The following is a 20,450-nucleotide window of genomic DNA, read 5'->3' on the forward strand; positions in this document are numbered from 1 at the left end:
ACCACTTTTTTTAATATAAGGACATTTTAAAAATTTCAGTGCAGATTTCCAAGAAGGTTGAGATCCATAAAGAAACTGTCATTTAGAGTCTGTTTGGTAACACACAAAAAGTAGCTTTTAGCTTTTAACTTTTCAGCTCGTATCAATAAAAAAGCTCTGTTTGGTAACTGTCATTTAGCTTAGCTTATTGCTTTTTTTACTAGCTTTTGACTTTTTTCTCAAAAGCTAATTGAAGTAGCTTTTTAGCTTTTAGCTTGTTATCTTTTCTTCCATTTGTACCCTCAGTATTTTATTAAAAACCCGTTTTTACCCTTTATATTTTATTGTGATTTAAATTAAAATAATTGTGTTTTAATTGAGGGAATAAGAAAGGTTAGTCATTATTTCTACTGATATGTGTTTCACGATACAATCATTTCCATTTTGTTCTTTGGTAGTTTTCAGTCATCATTTCTCCATTCTCATTCTCTAAAGCATCCAGGTATCTTCATATCTCTTAAACTGATTATTTTTTCTCTTATACTTCAATATATTGTTGTTTGAAATACTGTTACGGTATGTGATTGTTTCATTTTTTTTTGTAAAATAGTTGTTTGATTCATGATTTGTAAAAAAATTCCTAAATCCCAATTTAATATTTTTATTACTAATGATGAATAGATGAAATTATATGATTTACAACATATTGATTTATTGATTTATTTGCTTGAATGAGAGTGAGATGTTTTCGATGTATTGAGATTTTGTTGTGACTTGCTTGTACAACTTTTTTTTTAATTCCTATAATCCAAAAACACTAATCTTTATTATTGTGTGTTGTTAAATTTATAAGATGGCTTCAAGTAAAGATAAAATGGAAGCAATCAAATTTAAATAGACAACTGAGAATGAAAAGATATTTTGTGACATTTTAATGGCAGGGAAGAGGATAAAGAAAGTGATGGAGAAGACAACCATCATTATGAAAGTGATGGAGGAGAACATGTTTATGCATAATACAGACAACATGCCTCCCAATTAGAAAATTTGTTTTGTGAAGAAAATTCTTTTTGGCCTGATTATTTGAATGAGGTAGGTGGCACTCAGGTATCTAGACAAGGTGTTAGAGGCACCCAAGTACCAAGCCAAAGTATTGGAGATACACAAGTACCAAACCAAGGTATTGGAGATACACAAGTACCAAGTCAAGTTGAAGGTACCAATAGAGTTGAACAAACACAAAACGTGGCTAACAAACCTATTAAGGTAAATCGTAAAAAAAAATATACAGGGGGGCAACAAAGCTAGGATGTAAAATTGAAACGTTAATATCCCAATCTCATAAGGCATTGGAAATAATGCAATTTGATGGTGATACAAGTAAACAGGTTAATGGAAGCTCTACCATTGCTACAGCAATGTCTATTATAAATCGGATGGTTATGGAAGGTGTTTTGGAAAAAGGTAGTGAATTATGGTGCTTTGCTGCTTGTTTGGTTGAGAATGAAACAAGAATGGAGATTTTTTCAAACATGGAGGATGATGAGTCTAGAAAAATTTGGCTAACATACATGCATTCCAAAGAGAAATAAATTTGTAATCTGTTTTTTAAGTTTATGGAGTTTGTGCCTATAATTATATTGAATTCTGTTTTATTACATTCAGATTTTATTATAAGAATGATTTGCTTATTAGAATGATTTTGGTTTGACTTTATTAGATTGATTTGGTTTTATTATAATAATTTTTGATTCGTTTCATGTCTTGTTTATTAGAATGATTTGGTTTTATTGAATATATATTTTTATTATAATGATTTTGATTTGGTTTTATTATATTGCAATTTTTAGATATTACTATAAATATATTGAATATATTTGTTTATTAGTAGGCATATCATGGATTTTGAAAGAGATAAAAAGAGAAAAAAATATGCACTTTATTGGAATATAAGATCAAATGCATTAAGTGCAATTGCTGCATATTACTATAAATATATTTATAAGGAACCATGTATGACTTCCGTTCAAAGAGGACAAGATTGGATGAATGTGATATTGAATGGACACCCTGTTCGATGTATGAATGCCTTTAGAATGGACTCAAACTTATTTATACAATTGTGTGAAGATTTACAAACAAAATATGGGTTACAGCCAAGTAGGAGAATGACAGTTGTAGAGAAGGTGGGCATATTTGTATATACACTTGCTATGGGCGCTTCAAATAGAGATGTTAGAGAGTGGTTTCAACATTCTGGCGAGACTATTAGTAGAGTATTTCACGAAGTTTTGGAAGCAGATAGTGGTAGAAGTAAAGGCTACAGAGGTCTAGCACATGATATTATAAGACTAAAGGATCCAACTTTTCAATGTGTACCACCTCATATTGCTAATGATGAGCGGTACATGCCTTATTTTAAGGTAAATAAAAATTTGTGAGTGTGTGCGCATTATATATATATATATATATATATATATATATATATATATATATATATATATATATATATATATTTATTTATCATGATCGATACTTACTTATCTACTTTTTAATAGGATTGTATTGGATGTATTGATTGTACTCATATAGCTGCATGTATTTCTGAGGCTGATCAAATGCGTTATAGAGGTCGAAAAGGAATCCCCACCTTCAATGTCATGGCTTGTTGTGATTTTGATATGTGTTTCACATTTGTATCTGTTGGATGGGAAGGATCAGCACATGACACACGCGTTTTTCTTCATGCCATCAACACACCTGCGTTAAATTTTCCAAAGCCTCCTGAAGGTATTATTATACTCATGTATTTCTACAATAATTTCTTTTAAATAAGTTTATTTTTTTATTATTATTATTTTCTTTTTAACAGGTTGATATTATTTAGTCGACAAGGGATACCCTGATAGAGAAGGATATTTCGTCTCATCCCAAGATAAGGTATCTGTAACACGGTGAACTGACTTTTATATTTAATGAGCAACAATGTTGCAGTGAGCAAGAGTCGCCACCGACTTTTATTTTATCCAATTAGGAAAGGCATAAAAGAACAGGAAAGACCTTCTTTGAAAAGAGATTGAGTTCGGGGGGTAGGTTATGAAAAGGGAAGGTGTAAGCACCCTTTTCATCCGTAATTATCTACGGGCTCTTAGTTGCTTAGCTCACTTGTTTGTTTAAAATGTTTGAAAAGGTGTCGTGTGTGTTTAGAAAAACGGTTTGTTTTTGAGAATGTCTAAAAAGACAATGTTAGAAAACATGGTGTGAAAAACATTTGATTTGGATTGATTGTGAGCAAGCACTTAAGAGTTCCTACCCTAAGTTCGTAAGGTCTTTCCCATACTTTAAAGTTTCCCTTGGGCGATAGTACTATCCGTACCATTTGAGGGTAGGTAGTTCTATACATTGGATGTGCGGGTCATCGAAGGGTCATTGAATCGTCATAGAGACTATCCATACCATAAAGAGGGTAGGAAGTCCTATGAGACGCGAATAGTCATAAAGGCAACAAGTGGAGACACCTTAGCAATCCGAAGGGACTATCATCATTTATCGAAGGCAACTCGAGGGACGAGATCATTTCATCGTAGGCAACTCGAAGGGACCATGATCTTTATTCTGAAGGGACTATGATGACTTAGAATCGAAGGCAACAAGTGCTAAGGCATCCCTACTTTCGAGGGACTTGACCATGTGTTCGAAGGCAACCAAGAGGGGCGTACCCTAGAGGTGAGTGAGTGCGAGTGTGTTAGATTCAATTATTTAATCTTGAGTTAGGTTAGCTAGCGATTGATTTTAATTTTAGTCATACAATCCTACGCATACATCTAACACAATATATATAATAATAAAAATACGGAAATTAAAATGCGGGAAAATAAAGAGGTTCACTATAATTTACATTTTTGACCTAGATACATTCTAACGTCTAAAAGACATAAAAATAAATCAAGCATGCGCCATACAAAGGTTTTTTAGAGATGAGAAAAGAAATCGGGTGAAAGTCGAGATTTAATAGTTTAATTAACAAATTAAAATAAAATAAAAATTATTTGGTTAAATCCTAAATTAAAATTAGTTATTAAGTTATTTCAAACATTAACTAAATTAAATCTATTTAATTAAGTTATAAAGAAATAAAAGCTATATTTAAAATTATACAACCTAATTTACTAATTTATTAAAATTAAAACAAATATTTAAAATTTTATGGTGAAGTTAAATTATTGGTTAGTTTTTTATGGTTTTATTGGTTAATTAATAAAATAGTTAAAAGGAAACAAATAAAACAAAAGAGTATAGAAAATAAAAAGAAAAGAAATGAGGTAGCTGGGCGTTGAACCCGTGCCATAGACCTCATTGGTCTCCGCCTCTTGCCATCTGATCTGAATGCATTTGATGTTAATCCATTGGACTGGATGAATAAAAAACGTTACACCTGCGCATAGTCAAAATTTCAAACAACAATAATCACGCTGGCCCACTCGCAGGCTGACTGGCGAATAGGATTTCCTTCTCATGCCAACGCAGCAGTCAACAAGTCCAAGTTACTGTTCATCATCCCCTACCTATACACCTGCGGATTTTGTTACAAATTTATCCACGCGTTTACCTGCGGATTTCGTTGCGACCTTCTCATCCTCAAACCTGCAAATTCAAAACGCGACCAAAACAGAACAAGGCAAAAACCAATCGACCCAGATCAATTAATATGGCCCCTGTGAGTTCAATGATGATGTTTTTTTGGCTTGAGACTAACGATATCTAAGAGAACGAAGGCATCACGCATGTGTGCCCTAGCCATGGCGAAATCGCATTTACATGTTATAGCTTCGGTTTAAGGGGTTCAACCTCTTTTAAACATCAACACAAACACATTAGTAACTTCTAATCTTATAAAAATACACAAATATAGTAAAAACGAAATTGAATAATATATGAATGATGGATGAACGTGGTAATGAGTGTGTGGATAGCATGGGACCTTCTCTTTCGTTCTTACCTCCCCTTTGATGTCTTATGAGTGTGTTAGGATGATTGGTTGGGCGTGAAAACCACTGCAAATGAGAGAACGAAAGCTTGCTCTTTTTTGAGATTTTTGGAGATTTGAATGGTGATTTGGAGGCTTGGAGGCAAGGATTTTCGTTCTCCCCTGGTCTCATTATGTTCAGCATATATAAAAGGGAGAATTAAGGTGAGAGATATGGAAAAGAATCATTGTAATCAAGGTGTGGTAATGACACGATTCCTTTCCAAAACTTTTTTGAAAACCTTCCATTTTTGCATGATCTTGTCCCACACTTGCCTTGAACGAAATTTGAACCTCATATTTGAATTTTTGGGCCTCCATGTTGATCCAAGTGCAAGCCCATATGCAAAGATCCATTTACTTACCATTTTATTTGATTTACTTATTATTTAAATGAATAAAAATCCAAATAAATAAAAATAAAAAATCATAAAAATGTAAGAGTGGATTTAGAGGTCTTGGATAATGTTAAGAACATGTTTCAAACCATAAATGATAGGCCCATTGGGAAAAAACCCAAGATTGCTCAGTATTTGCTAATTAGGGTTTCAAGCTTTTTTTCTTGAAAATCGACCAACTTGCGCTAATCATATCTCTTTCACATTTTATCATATGAATATGTTCTAGGACTCTTTGGAAAGCCCAAGATGTGCTCTACAAGCCACTTTGGAAGCTTTTTTCCATTTGGAGATTTTATCTTGACGATATGGCTTGTGCGAGAAAACTGCTTTTTGCGAGTTCCTAGAAGGACCTGTAATGTTTGGGCTTATATCTCTTATGCGGAAGCATTTCTTGACCTCGGGCCCAACATAAAAGTTGTAGAGAATTGAATTTACTTGAGAATAGGCTTTGGTTGAGCAATTTTTGATGGACCATGTGAGAGTTATGATCAGTCAAAGTTCAGTTGACTTTTCTCTTTAAAACCCTAATTTAGTAACTTCCTCTTTTGATGATTTTTGAACTTTTCTTGATGAATCATGATCAATACTTGATCAAATAATGAATGTGACTTCATAATATTGATGTTGACCAAAAGTCAGGAGTTTTGACTTTGTTTTGACCATAGTTTGACGTTTAGGTCTAACTAGTCGACTGTTGATCATTTGAGCTGTTGATTGAGCAATCTTATGAATCAGGGCTTGAAACTTGGCATAGGGATCCTTTGAAGCATATGGGAAACCATGAAGTACACTTGAGGTGTCAAAAATCTCTTTTCATTGAGAAGAAACAAAACCCTAATTGCTGCCCTTTTGCTTAGGAGAAGGATGAGCATGCCCAATTCTTGTGTAGCCTTGTGCATGTAAGTCAAAATATGATGGGCAAATTTTGGGGTATGACAGCTGCCCCTGTTCAATCTTCTTAAATCTGAGGATGTAGAGTGGTTTGTGTGTCAGTCGGAATCTGAAGATGGAAGAGGATTGAACACTAGAATGCCAAGAAATTTGCCCTTGCAGATGCAGGGACTTATAGCGGGGATGTGCTTACGGATGCCATCAAGATGTTGACATGAAGTTGTCTGAGATGGGCTCAAAGATGTCATCTAGGTGTTGATAGAGTATAGTCTAAAGCAGACGCTTTTTAGACTGAGTCATATACATTGATTGTGTCTTATGAAGTGATGTCTTATAGAAGACTACCTGAAGAGGTTCCTGGATAGGGTGGATCATTGAATGATGTAAAGAGATTTAGGCTTTAAACAAAGCTCGGGAAAAAGTGTCTTGTAGAAGATTAACTGAAAAGCTCCTTGAAAGGGCAAAAGATATCTTAGAAAAGATTGGATAAATATGTTAGAGAAGATTACCTAAAAAGGTGGAGATATGTCTTAAAGAAGACCACCTAGAAAGACTATGTTACGTCCTGAACAAGACTAACCTAGAAATGTCGGCAAACGTCTTAGAAAAGACTACCTGGAAAGGTTGATAAACGTCTTGGAAAAGACTACCTAGAAATGTCGGCAAACGTCTTAGAAAAGACTACCTGGAAAGGTTGATAAACGTCTTAGAAAAGATTACCTAGAAAGGTTGATAAACGTCTTAGAAAAGACTACCTAGAAAGGTTGATAAACGTCTTAGAAAAGACTACCTAGAAAGGTTGATAAATGTCTTAGAAAAGACTACCTAGAAAGGTTGATAAATGTCTTAGAAAAGACTACCTAGAAAGGTTGATAAACGTCTTAGAAAAGACTACCTAGAAAGGTTGGTAAATGTCTTAGAAAAGACTACCTAGAAAGGTTGATAAACGTTTTAGAAAAGATTACCTAGAAAGGTTGATAAACGTCTTAGAAAAGACTACCTAGAAAGGTTGATAAACGTCTTAGAAAAGACTACCTAGAAAGGTTGATAAACGTCTTAGAAAAGACTACCTAGAAAGGTTGATAAACGTCTTAGAAAAGACTACCTAGAAAGGTTGATAAATGTCTTAGAAAAGACTACCTAGAAAGGTTGATAAATGTCTTAGAAAAGACTACCTAGAAAGGTTGATAAACGTCTTAGAAAAGACTACCTAGAAAGGTTGATAAATGTCTTAGAAAAGACTACCTAGAAAGGCTCCTAGAAAGGATGAGTAGTTCTTTGGTTGTTCCTGAATTATCTTTAAAGAAAGATTCAGGATGAAGCTTTTGAATTGTATTTGCGTCTTGAATGAGCGTTAAGATTGAATCGTTGACACGATCGTCTTTGTGCCGTATTTGAATGATAGAGTTCTTTTGATTGTGAATTGACCTGAAAAGGCAAAATTAGTTTTATACAATGTCATGATGCATACATTGGTGAGGTTCTCGGAATAAACGAGAATGATGAATGTTATGTATGTAATGTGAATGATGCTAGGATAACTATATAGTCGAAGCATATTGATAACTTTGTATAGCAACTGTTGGTTGAGAAAATAAATCTCTGCATGCTGCTGGAGATAATGACAAGAGTATTGAGAATTCCTGGCTTTCATTCGAGGATATCCAGCTGGGGATTTTCATCTTCGTTTGGGGAAGAGAGTAACTTGAGTGATTTGACCTTGATGTATCCTCGGGACAAGAGAGAAGAATATCCTTCTGACGTATTATCCGATCGAGTTCAACTGTGAGTGTCAACTTTCATGGAAATAGTGAGTTCGGATAAACCATGTCGAAGAAGAAGATTATATCGGAGAACCGGCAATGTCGGAGATGTAAATTCCGTTGGGGAACCAAGCTTTTGTTGGGAAGAGACTATTTGAAGATAACTTCTTGAGGATTGCTATGAATACTGCTCTGTGGGGAAGATTCTCAGAGATTTCAATTCTTTATTGCCCCATGTCTTTTGGGTACTTTGTTGGAAAACAACCTTCAACCACACGTGGTCCTTTTCTTGTGGGAGTCTACCTGCCCCTAGTTATGGACTAGCCTTTCTGGTTATTCAGTGCCTTTGAGAGGTTATATGAATCGTGGCTCGATTGCCCCTGGTAGATGGGATAATAATGTGTCATGCCCCTTGTATATACAAGTTTTTTAGCTGACTGAGTCAGGCGTATGAAATGTCTCTGTAACTTTATCTGTCGGGAGGACTTTTAGTCATTAGTCATGCCCCATGTAGTTTCTTCCTGATGCCCAAACATTTGAAATTATGTAGACAAATTTTTTTATAATGACACTCATATGAATGTAATGCATACGTCTGTCTTGAAGTTTAAAACGTTTTTTTTTTTTTTTAGTAAAACCAACAGAAAAAGTAAGAAAACGATGTTTGTAAAAACATGATGTCAACTCAGGATTTATAGTAAACTTTAAGGAGTCAGGATACCTTTGGTAACAGTACGCTTTCGAACTAACCATGCTTCAGTTAGGACTTTCAAAGGTTGTAACGTGGCTTGGTTCACGGTTTTAAGAAACAAAGGATAATGGCTCAAAATATATTTATACCCATCCCAATCTTCGTGATGTTCTTCAATCCTATGCTCAGCTAACTGTGCGCTGGTGCTCCAAAAGACTTTGGAATTGTAACATTGACATTGGTGAAGATTCAAAAACCTGAAGTTTATTTAAAAGGCAGTCATCTATCTCCTTTTTCTTGTAATATTCTTGTCGAGGATTTGTAGTGACCTCTTTTTGACTTTGGTTATCCCTAATTTTTGCCTGACTGTTTATTTTGGAGTTACAGTCAGCGGGATGTTTCTCTTTTCACTAAGTTACCTTCATAGGTTTTGACTTAATCGTCTTTCTTTTGATGGATATTGACTGCCTAGTTTTTAATGATTATAAGAACCCACCACCGATCTTGTAAAAGAACTACCAGCATAATTGAGTTAGCTGAGTAACTGCCCTGCCCTAGGTTATGATTAAGGGTCTTAATTTGTACAAGAAAGAAAACTCCTACGCCTTAGGCTCAAAGGGGTTGACTAGGGATTAACATCCTTATATCTCCACTGTTTGGGATTTGAAACAATGCCTGTACATCGTCAGCACAGTCTGTTCAAAAGCATACTGTATGAGGTTCCGGTATCATTTTCGTCATCCTCCCTCAAAAGGTTCACATCATTAGCGTGAGTTGAATATCATAAAGAAAACCCAGTAAAAACAAATTTTAAAATAATAATAATAAATAAATCAAGACAAACATATGCAATGCATTAATGATTATTATAAAATAAATAGAGTCTAACATAAGACGAATGTTTAAACAAACGGGAAAGAAATTGCGAATGCAAATAAACTAATGATCTAAAAAGTCATCCGTCTAGATATCAATGCATTAGACTTTATGAGGCTTTTCTGGCTGCCCAAATTCAATAACTCCTTCATCAATCAAGTCTTGAATTTTATGCTTCAACGGCCCACAATCTTCTGTATCATGACCAGGACTGTTTGAATGATAAGCACATCTTGCATTATGCTTGTACCCAGGAGCAGGATTTGCTGGAGCTGAGTATGGAGGCAGCAAAGTTATCAGGCTCTGATTGAGCAGACGTTGCAAAGCTTGAGACAATGGCATATGCAGTGGAGTGAATGACCTCTTGGGTTTGGATTTCCAAGTACGCTGACCACCTTGTTGCTTACGATGATCTTTCTGAGGTTGTTGTGTTGGTGCCTGACTAGAGACCAGAACTGCTCCAACAGTGTTAGACTCATTCTTTCCATTGTATGACTTTTTCACAGTACCAGAAGAAGTAACCACCTGAATTTTTCCGCTTCGGATACCGCTTTCAACACGTTCTCCAGTTAGTATGAGGTCGGTGAAACCAGACGAGGAGCTTCCAAGTAAGTGGCTGTAGAAAGGACCAGTCAGTGTATTCATGAACATATCAACCAATTCTCTGTCAGTCAAGGAGGGTTTGACTCTTCCAGCTAAATCTCTCCATTTTTGAGCATACTCCTTGAAACTTTCCTCGGGTCCCATAGACATGCTTTGTAGTTGTATGCGAGTTGGTGCGAGATCAGCATTGTATTGGTATTGCTGGTAGAAAGCAACAACCAAATCTTCCCAAGTACGGATGTTGGTACTTTCCAGTTGATAGTACCATTCGAGTTGAGCTCCTGACAAACTCTCTTGGAACAAGTGGACCCACAGCATTTTGTCAGCGGTGTGAGGTTGGATCTTTCTCACATATGATTTTAGGTGCAGTTTGGGACAAGAGACTCCATCATACTTTGCAAAGGTCGGAGTTTTGAACTTTGGAGGGATCACGACTCTTGATATGAGCCCTAGTTCCTCAAAGTCTAGTCCTGGTATCTTCTGGATTTCCACAGCCTTCATTCGTTCCTCCAACTGTCTGTCATCATAGTACTCCTCCTCTTCATCGTCTTGCTTGCCAGAACCATTGTTACTCGTTTGATCAGTCTTGCCACTAGCACCTTTCTCTTGTTCAGTCTCTTCTTCGATTTCTTTGACCTTTCTGAGAGGGCCTCGAAATCTTCTTCCCATATTGAGAATACCCACAGTCTTCTTGGTCTCCTTCTTAGTAAGGAGTGTCTTCAGTTCTTCTTGCCCCTTAGACAAATTCAGGATCAGATCTTGAAACTGGGCGTTCTGAGCTTGAAGGTCTTTGACTGATTGTTCGAGATTCATGATGCTGAAATAAACAGCAAGGAGATGAGAAACCTGTGGTGGAAACCTGTGATGCAATGTTATGAATGCAGATGCAATATTTTCAAGGATCGCTGGAAATTTAGTTAGCAACGTCAAAAATGATTCGATCGTTTCTTCGTTTGAAGAACTCTGATTTTTGGATGTTCTTCTTTGAGAATCAAGCTCACCATATCGAGTGGGTCATCGCCTCTGATTCGGGGTACCTCTGAATTTGAAGGCGTATGTCTAGAGGAAATTAAATCCTCTTGCCCCTTGATAGGTACTGTATCTTTGAACCGGAAGGTATATGGCCGGAGGAATATAAATCCCCTTGCCCCTTGATGAGAAATTTGTCCTTGATAAGAGCACCTGAAATTGTGCGTCCTAAATTCCTAAGATCCTTGAAAGGGTTAGTTAATCATGAGATGTTATGATGTAATGATGTCATGTGAATGCAATGCATTAGGCCACACACAAGGTAGTAAGGACAAGTATGTCCTACAATCAAAACCTGCAAGGAAATCATGTGGTTAGATAACAAACGGCTAGATGCCAAACAAGTCACACAATAGTCCTTGGGTTAAAAGGCTTGCATGGAGTCTGACCAGGTAACTACCCTTCCCCAATAGGTACTTCTAAGGATGAGATAAAATCAGCAACGGGTTCTACCGAGTTATTCAGAATTGCCAGCCCTTCTAAAGCACCCTCGGACATGATGCATTTGCACCATGCAATGATACTTTGAGAGAGAACCTATCTGAATTGTAGCATCGGGTAGCGACTAGTTCTCAACATTTGTCAAGAGTAGTCCCCCCACTACGTTCCTAAAGGCCAAGATGGGTTAAAGGTGACTAAAGGTCCTTGAGCTCCGGCGCACCCAAAGTTATATACATAGACCCCCCTCATTTGAGAAAGGTGTGCATATATCTATGGAGTCCTAACTCAAGCGTGAACTTCATATTGACTCATCTCCCACATATGTGAAAGAGGTCGCCATGACTATGCCACTCCTATCTTAAGTGTACTTGAATCCGGGTATAGGATTCGTCCTTCATTTAATTCCCAAGAAACCTTGAAAAAGTAAAGCAAACAAACAAACAATTATTAAGTGATCTAATCTCTAAGGTAACCCCTCTTTTCATTTGTCCCCAGCAGAGTCGCCAGTTCTGTAACACGGTGAACTGACTTTTATATTTAATGAGCAACAATGTTGCAGTGAGCAAGAGTCGCCACCGACTTTTATTTTATCCAATTAGGAAAGGCATAAAAGAACAGGAAAGACCTTCTTTGAAAAGAGATTGAGTTCGGGGGGTAGGTTATGAAAAGGGAAGGTGTAAGCACCCTTTTCATCCGTAATTATCTACGGGCTCTTAGTTGCTTAGCTCACTTGTTTGTTTAAAATGTTTGAAAAGGTGTCGTGTGTGTTTAGAAAAACGGTTTGTTTTTGAGAATGTCTAAAAAGACAATGTTAGAAAACATGGTGTGAAAAACATTTGATTTGGATTGATTGTGAGCAAGCACTTAAGAGTTCCTACCCTAAGTTCGTAAGGTCTTTCCCATACTTTAAAGTTTCCCTTGGGCGATAGTACTATCCGTACCATTTGAGGGTAGGTAGTTCTATACATTGGATGTGCGGGTCATCGAAGGGTCATTGAATCGTCATAGAGACTATCCATACCATAAAGAGGGTAGGAAGTCCTATGAGACGCGAATAGTCATAAAGGCAACAAGTGGAGACACCTTAGCAATCCGAAGGGACTATCATCATTTATCGAAGGCAACTCGAGGGACGAGATCATTTCATCGTAGGCAACTCGAAGGGACCATGATCTTTATTCTGAAGGGACTATGATGACTTAGAATCGAAGGCAACAAGTGCTAAGGCATCCCTACTTTCGAGGGACTTGACCATGTGTTCGAAGGCAACCAAGAGGGGCGTACCCTAGAGGTGAGTGAGTGCGAGTGTGTTAGATTCAATTATTTAATCTTGAGTTAGGTTAGCTAGCGATTGATTTTAATTTTAGTCATACAATCCTACGCATACATCTAACACAATATATATAATAATAAAAATACGGAAATTAAAATGCGGGAAAATAAAGAGGTTCACTATAATTTACATTTTTGACCTAGATACATTCTAACGTCTAAAAGACATAAAAATAAATCAAGCATGCGCCATACAAAGGTTTTTTAGAGATGAGAAAAGAAATCGGGTGAAAGTCGAGATTTAATAGTTTAATTAACAAATTAAAATAAAATAAAAATTATTTGGTTAAATCCTAAATTAAAATTAGTTATTAAGTTATTTCAAACATTAACTAAATTAAATCTATTTAATTAAGTTATAAAGAAATAAAAGCTATATTTAAAATTATACAACCTAATTTACTAATTTATTAAAATTAAAACAAATATTTAAAATTTTATGGTGAAGTTAAATTATTGGTTAGTTTTTTATGGTTTTATTGGTTAATTAATAAAATAGTTAAAAGGAAACAAATAAAACAAAAGAGTATAGAAAATAAAAAGAAAAGAAATGAGGTAGCTGGGCGTTGAACCCGTGCCATAGACCTCATTGGTCTCCGCCTCTTGCCATCTGATCTGAATGCATTTGATGTTAATCCATTGGACTGGATGAATAAAAAACGTTACACCTGCGCATAGTCAAAATTTCAAACAACAATAATCACGCTGGCCCACTCGCAGGCTGACTGGCGAATAGGATTTCCTTCTCATGCCAACGCAGCAGTCAACAAGTCCAAGTTACTGTTCATCATCCCCTACCTATACACCTGCGGATTTTGTTACAAATTTATCCACGCGTTTACCTGCGGATTTCGTTGCGACCTTCTCATCCTCAAACCTGCAAATTCAAAACGCGACCAAAACAGAACAAGGCAAAAACCAATCGACCCAGATCAATTAATATGGCCCCTGTGAGTTCAATGATGATGTTTTTTTGGCTTGAGACTAACGATATCTAAGAGAACGAAGGCATCACGCATGTGTGCCCTAGCCATGGCGAAATCGCATTTACATGTTATAGCTTCGGTTTAAGGGGTTCAACCTCTTTTAAACATCAACACAAACACATTAGTAACTTCTAATCTTATAAAAATACACAAATATAGTAAAAACGAAATTGAATAATATATGAATGATGGATGAACGTGGTAATGAGTGTGTGGATAGCATGGGACCTTCTCTTTCGTTCTTACCTCCCCTTTGATGTCTTATGAGTGTGTTAGGATGATTGGTTGGGCGTGAAAACCACTGCAAATGAGAGAACGAAAGCTTGCTCTTTTTTGAGATTTTTGGAGATTTGAATGGTGATTTGGAGGCTTGGAGGCAAGGATTTTCGTTCTCCCCTGGTCTCATTATGTTCAGCATATATAAAAGGGAGAATTAAGGTGAGAGATATGGAAAAGAATCATTGTAATCAAGGTGTGGTAATGACACGATTCCTTTCCAAAACTTTTTTGAAAACCTTCCATTTTTGCATGATCTTGTCCCACACTTGCCTTGAACGAAATTTGAACCTCATATTTGAATTTTTGGGCCTCCATGTTGATCCAAGTGCAAGCCCATATGCAAAGATCCATTTACTTACCATTTTATTTGATTTACTTATTATTTAAATGAATAAAAATCCAAATAAATAAAAATAAAAAATCATAAAAATGTAAGAGTGGATTTAGAGGTCTTGGATAATGTTAAGAACATGTTTCAAACCATAAATGATAGGCCCATTGGGAAAAAACCCAAGATTGCTCAGTATTTGCTAATTAGGGTTTCAAGCTTTTTTTCTTGAAAATCGACCAACTTGCGCTAATCATATCTCTTTCACATTTTATCATATGAATATGTTCTAGGACTCTTTGGAAAGCCCAAGATGTGCTCTACAAGCCACTTTGGAAGCTTTTTTCCATTTGGAGATTTTATCTTGACGATATGGCTTGTGCGAGAAAACTGCTTTTTGCGAGTTCCTAGAAGGACCTGTAATGTTTGGGCTTATATCTCTTATGCGGAAGCATTTCTTGACCTCGGGCCCAACATAAAAGTTGTAGAGAATTGAATTTACTTGAGAATAGGCTTTGGTTGAGCAATTTTTGATGGACCATGTGAGAGTTATGATCAGTCAAAGTTCAGTTGACTTTTCTCTTTAAAACCCTAATTTAGTAACTTCCTCTTTTGATGATTTTTGAACTTTTCTTGATGAATCATGATCAATACTTGATCAAATAATGAATGTGACTTCATAATATTGATGTTGACCAAAAGTCAGGAGTTTTGACTTTGTTTTGACCATAGTTTGACGTTTAGGTCTAACTAGTCGACTGTTGATCATTTGAGCTGTTGATTGAGCAATCTTATGAATCAGGGCTTGAAACTTGGCATAGGGATCCTTTGAAGCATATGGGAAACCATGAAGTACACTTGAGGTGTCAAAAATCTCTTTTCATTGAGAAGAAACAAAACCCTAATTGCTGCCCTTTTGCTTAGGAGAAGGATGAGCATGCCCAATTCTTGTGTAGCCTTGTGCATGTAAGTCAAAATATGATGGGCAAATTTTGGGGTATGACAGTATCTTCAATCTCAATTTGAACATGAGCCCCCAAATAATGCTCAAGAAATCTTCAACCGCACACATTCATCTCTTAGAAGTTGTATAGAAAGATCATTTGGAGTATTGAAGAAAAGATGGAAAATACTTAATAAAATGCCGCAATTTAGTGTTAAGACCCAAATTGATGTTATAATAGCTGCTTTTGCATTGCATAATTATATTAGGGCTAACTCACAAGATGATGCAATGTTTAATGTTCTTGAGCAATATCCAAATTATGTACCTCATGATGAATTTCGAGATACAGTTGATAATTCTCAAGTTAGTGAAAGACCGGAGGAGGGTTCACGGAGATCAAATAAGATGAAAGAAATTCATAATAGTATTGCAGCTTTACTGTGGAATGTTAGACAATAAACTTAATTTTATTATTATTATTAAAAACTAATGTAATTGAATTGAAAATTACAATATGATTATTTTAGTTATTTTGTTAAATTAAATTACAAAATTTATATGTTTACTATATATATTTTTTTGTTATGTTTAATTTTATAATATTTAGAATATTTTGCATGTGATTATTAATGCGTTTATTTTCATTGAATAAAAATTAATAAAAATTATTTTTCTTGATACTCGCATTTATTTTTTGAATCATACATAATAATAAAGCAAAATGAGTTTTTGGGCAATTTTGACACTTGTCATGCTCCCATCAATTCTCATGTTTTACAAACTTTCCAAAAAAGGAAATATTTTATTTAATTTTTTTTAACTTTTAAGATTTATTTATTATTTAATTACAATAAATTTTTATTTTATTTTATTTAATGTACTCTGTTTTTTGTGTTGACACTTGACATTCCAACCTCGGTACATGTATAGGCACATATTTGGGGAAGACAGAAGAAAATATATCTAAAGTCGTTTCACATTCATCATCAATTTCTATGCTCCCAATCCCTTCATCTCTTCTTCAATGTCACACCTTCAATTTTCTAGATAATCAATTAAAGTTTTTGTTGATTTCTCTCTTGTGTGTTTCCATTTCAATCTCGATTCAAGATCAAAAACAACCACAACAAAACACTCGAATCAAATCTCTACAAGATCTCTCACTCATTCTCGATCCTAAAACGCATCTATTCAGCAATCAAGAGAAATTAAGAAACAAACCCTAAACCCATCAAATCCCATACCCCATATTTAATATGCACAGAACATACATGGTGAAAAAATGAAGATGCGACAACAACTTACAAACAAAAATAAAAACGAATTCGAAAAGGTTCAGGTTCATGGAATGGTTGATCTTCTATTCTCAAATCCTCTTTTGTATACTTTGTATTCTTCTCTTTGATTTTTGATTCGTTCTTCTTCTTCGTTTTCTTTTGCAGGTTATTTTTTTCTGTGTGGTGTGTTAGCTGTGTCTGAGTTTGGGTTGTGGGAGTTCTAAGTGGTTGAGTGAAGGTGCAAATGATTTGTGGTTATGGTTTGTGACGAGAGCAGCATGTAGTGATATTGACAGTAGTGATATTGACAGGGAAAAAATGATGCGAATTAAATGGTTTTTTCGAAGTTTATTCTTATTAAGGTTTTGGTTGGTCTGATTTAGGTGAATGATATTGAATTTTGATTAATGATTTTAGTGTTGTTTATTATGTTTTATAGTATTCTATAGATATGGTGTAATGGAGAAAGCTCAAGATTTTGGCATGTCGATGACAGCAGATAGCTCAAGAAAGGTATTTGTTGTTAGGTGTTGTTTGTCGAAGATAAATAGTTACATGGAAAATTTATGGCTTATATATTTTGAAACCTGAATAACTTAACTTTTTTTATTTTGTTAGGCATTGAAGAGTTCTACAACTATTGTGTTACACCTTGGTCAGGATCATATGTTCTTGACGTTCTTACTTTACCTTTTGATATCCTCGGTGTCCATGTTGGTAACTACCACTCTCTTGCAACCCTTCTGAACGCCATCTATGGGCTTCGAAAGAAACAATGAAGCTCAACTTGGTTGTGGATTTTCTCCAAGGTAAGGTAAAAGTAGTATAGTTTGTTAATTAGTGTGTTCTTTGATTTGTAATGAAAGAACAAGTAAATTCATTCATACCTGTGAGATATTGGATCGAACTCTAGTATTATCGAAGGGTAGCTTCTTGGTTCGACAGTTCGACAGAGTTAAGCATGAAGTCGAAGGATTGTTCACATGCTGGTGTCGAAGTGTGCATGCTGTAGTCGAAGATGGGTCTAGCATGCAGATGTTGAAGATGCTAGGGTTGTTAGCATGTTAAATTAGGTTTTATTGTTTAAACCCTAATTTGTTAAGTTAGCTTGTTTATTAAGTTGGCTTGTGTAATGGGCCTTGCTGAAAAAGCCCATTAGTTAGTATGTTAGGTTTTATTATAAATAGCATACTAGTCTCTCATCATTGCTAAGCTGCAAATCCTAATTTAGGGTGAGAGAGGTTATTTGTAAACTTGTAATCTTGTTTTAAGAGAAAGTAAAAGAATAACGGTTATAACCAATTATTGTGTTCTTCTTCTCTTCCCTAATTCCCTATTATACTTTGATATTGGTATCGTTTTTCACAACAAATTGGTGCGGTGAGCGTGGAGAAGATGCCGTCAACAAAGTATGAGATTGAAAAATTCACCGGAGTGAATGATTTCGGTCTGTGGCGCTTGAAGATGAAAGCCCTACTGGTTCAGCAGGGTTGTTTGGAAGCGTTGAAGGGAGAGTCAGCCATGAATGCTGCATTAACGGCAGCGGAGAAGACAACTATGATCGAGAAAGCACACAGCGCAATTTTGTTGAGCCTTGGTGATAAGGTTCTCCGACAGGTATCAAAGGAGACGACAGCATCAGGGTTATGGGTGAAACTTGAAAGTTTGTATATGACCAAATCGCTGGTAAATCGACTCTACCTGAAGCAAGCTTTGTATTCATTCAAGATGATTGAAGACAAAGTATTGGCTGAGCAGTTGGATATGTTCAACAAGCTGATTCTTGATCTTGAAAATATTGATGTGAAGATCGATGATGAAGATCAAGCGCTGTTACTATTGTGTTCTTTGCCTATATCACATGCTCACTTCAAAGAAACTCTCTTGTATGGAAGGGAGTCCCTGACGTTTGAAGAAGTTCAATCAGCCTTGTACTCTAAGGACTTGAATGAACGAAAGGAGCATAAACCTTCGACTGTTGGCGAAGGTTTGGCCGTTAAAGGAAAACTCTTACAAAAGGATGGTAAGTTCGACAAGAAGAAAGGCAAAAGCCAGTCGAAGTCTTACAGTGGCGAAGCATCTGGCATTCGATGCTACCATTGTAAAAAGGAGGGTCACACAAGAAAGGTGTGCCCTGAACGCCTGAAATATCATGGAGGTAAGGATAATGGCAACGCTGCCATTGTTCAAGATGATTTCGAATCATCTGATGTTCTTGTGGTTTCAAGCAGTGACTCTAAGAGAGAGTGGATTATGGATTCAGGTTGCACTTGGCACATGACTCCAAACAAAGACTTGTTCGAGGAATTATGTGATCAAGATGGTGGATCAGTATTGCTGGGAAACAACAAGGCTTGCAAGATTGCAGGTATTGGATCTGTTAGATTCAAGCTCCATGATGAGTCAATAAGGTTGTTGACTGAAGTCAGGTATGTTCCTGATTTGAAGAGAAATCTGCTTTCTCTTGGTGAATTCGACAAGAAAGGATATGTTTTCCAAGGAGAGAAAAGTATCCTAAGAGTCATGAAGGGTTCGAAGGAAGTCTTGAGAGGCGTGAAGAAACAAGGCTTGTATACCCTTGAGGCTGAAGTTGTAAGTGGTTCGACAAATGTTGCATCCACGAAACCTTTGTCGAAAACTGAAATCTGGCACATGAGATTGGGCCATGTCAGTGAAAGGGGTCTGGTCGAATTAGGGAAACAAAATCTGCTTGGTGGAGACAAAGTCGAAAAGCTGAAGTTTTGTGAACCCTGTGTACTTGGAAAATCTTGTAGAGTGAAGTTCAACAAAGGCAAATCAAGAACACATGGATCCCTTGATTACATCCATGCTGATCTTTGGGGGCCTGCAAGGTGTGCATCACATTCTGCGGCAAGGTATTTCCTATCCATAGTAGATGATTATTCCAGAAAATTATGGGTATTCATCCAGAAGACTAAGGATGAAACGTTTGAGAATTTCAAAAGTTGGAAGACTCTGGTTGAAAATCAGACTGGCAGAAAGGTCAAGAGGTTGAGAACCGACAATGGCCTTGAATTTTGCAATGAGGCATTCGACAGTTTTTGTGCTACCTCTGGTATTGCAAGGCATAGAACTACTGCAGGTACTCCACAGCAAAATGGTTTGGCTGAAAGGTTTAATCGAACTATTTTGGAGAGAGTCAGATGCATGTTGACTAGTGCGGGGTTAACAAAGGTGTTCTGGGCTGAGGCTGTTTCGACAGCAACATATCTGATAAACAGATGTCCTTCGACAGTGTTAGATATGAAGACACCTGAAGAAGTTTGGTCGGGACATCCACCAGATCTCGACAAACTGAGAGTATTTGGCTGCGTAGCTTATGCTCACATTAGGCAAGACAAGGTCGAACCTAGAGCTCTGAAATGCATGTTCATGGGATACCCTGAAGGAGTCAAAGCTTATAGGCTATGGTGCCTAGAGCCAGGTCACAGGAGGTGTATCACCAGTCGAGATGTTGTTTTCAATGAAGCTGAAATGGATTTTAAGAAAACTGATGATGTTGGTCGAAGTACAGAAACATCTGACGAAGAGCTGGAACAGGTAGAGATTCCTGTTGAGGTGGAGCATGTTGATGCTGAATT

At 36.3% G+C, this 20,450-nt stretch overlaps 1 pseudogene; it reads left to right on the forward strand.

Annotated features, from left to right (window-relative positions):
* Positions 1-1,877: 1,877 nt before the first annotated feature.
* LOC131658445 (protein ALP1-like) lies at positions 1,878-16,030 on the forward strand (annotated as a pseudogene).
* Positions 16,031-20,450: the final 4,420 nt, after the last annotated feature.

The sequence above is a fragment of the Vicia villosa genome, linkage group LG3 (genome assembly GCF_029867415.1).
Source record: "Vicia villosa cultivar HV-30 ecotype Madison, WI linkage group LG3, Vvil1.0, whole genome shotgun sequence".
In the NCBI taxonomy this organism is placed as follows: Eukaryota; Viridiplantae; Streptophyta; class Magnoliopsida; order Fabales; family Fabaceae; genus Vicia; species Vicia villosa.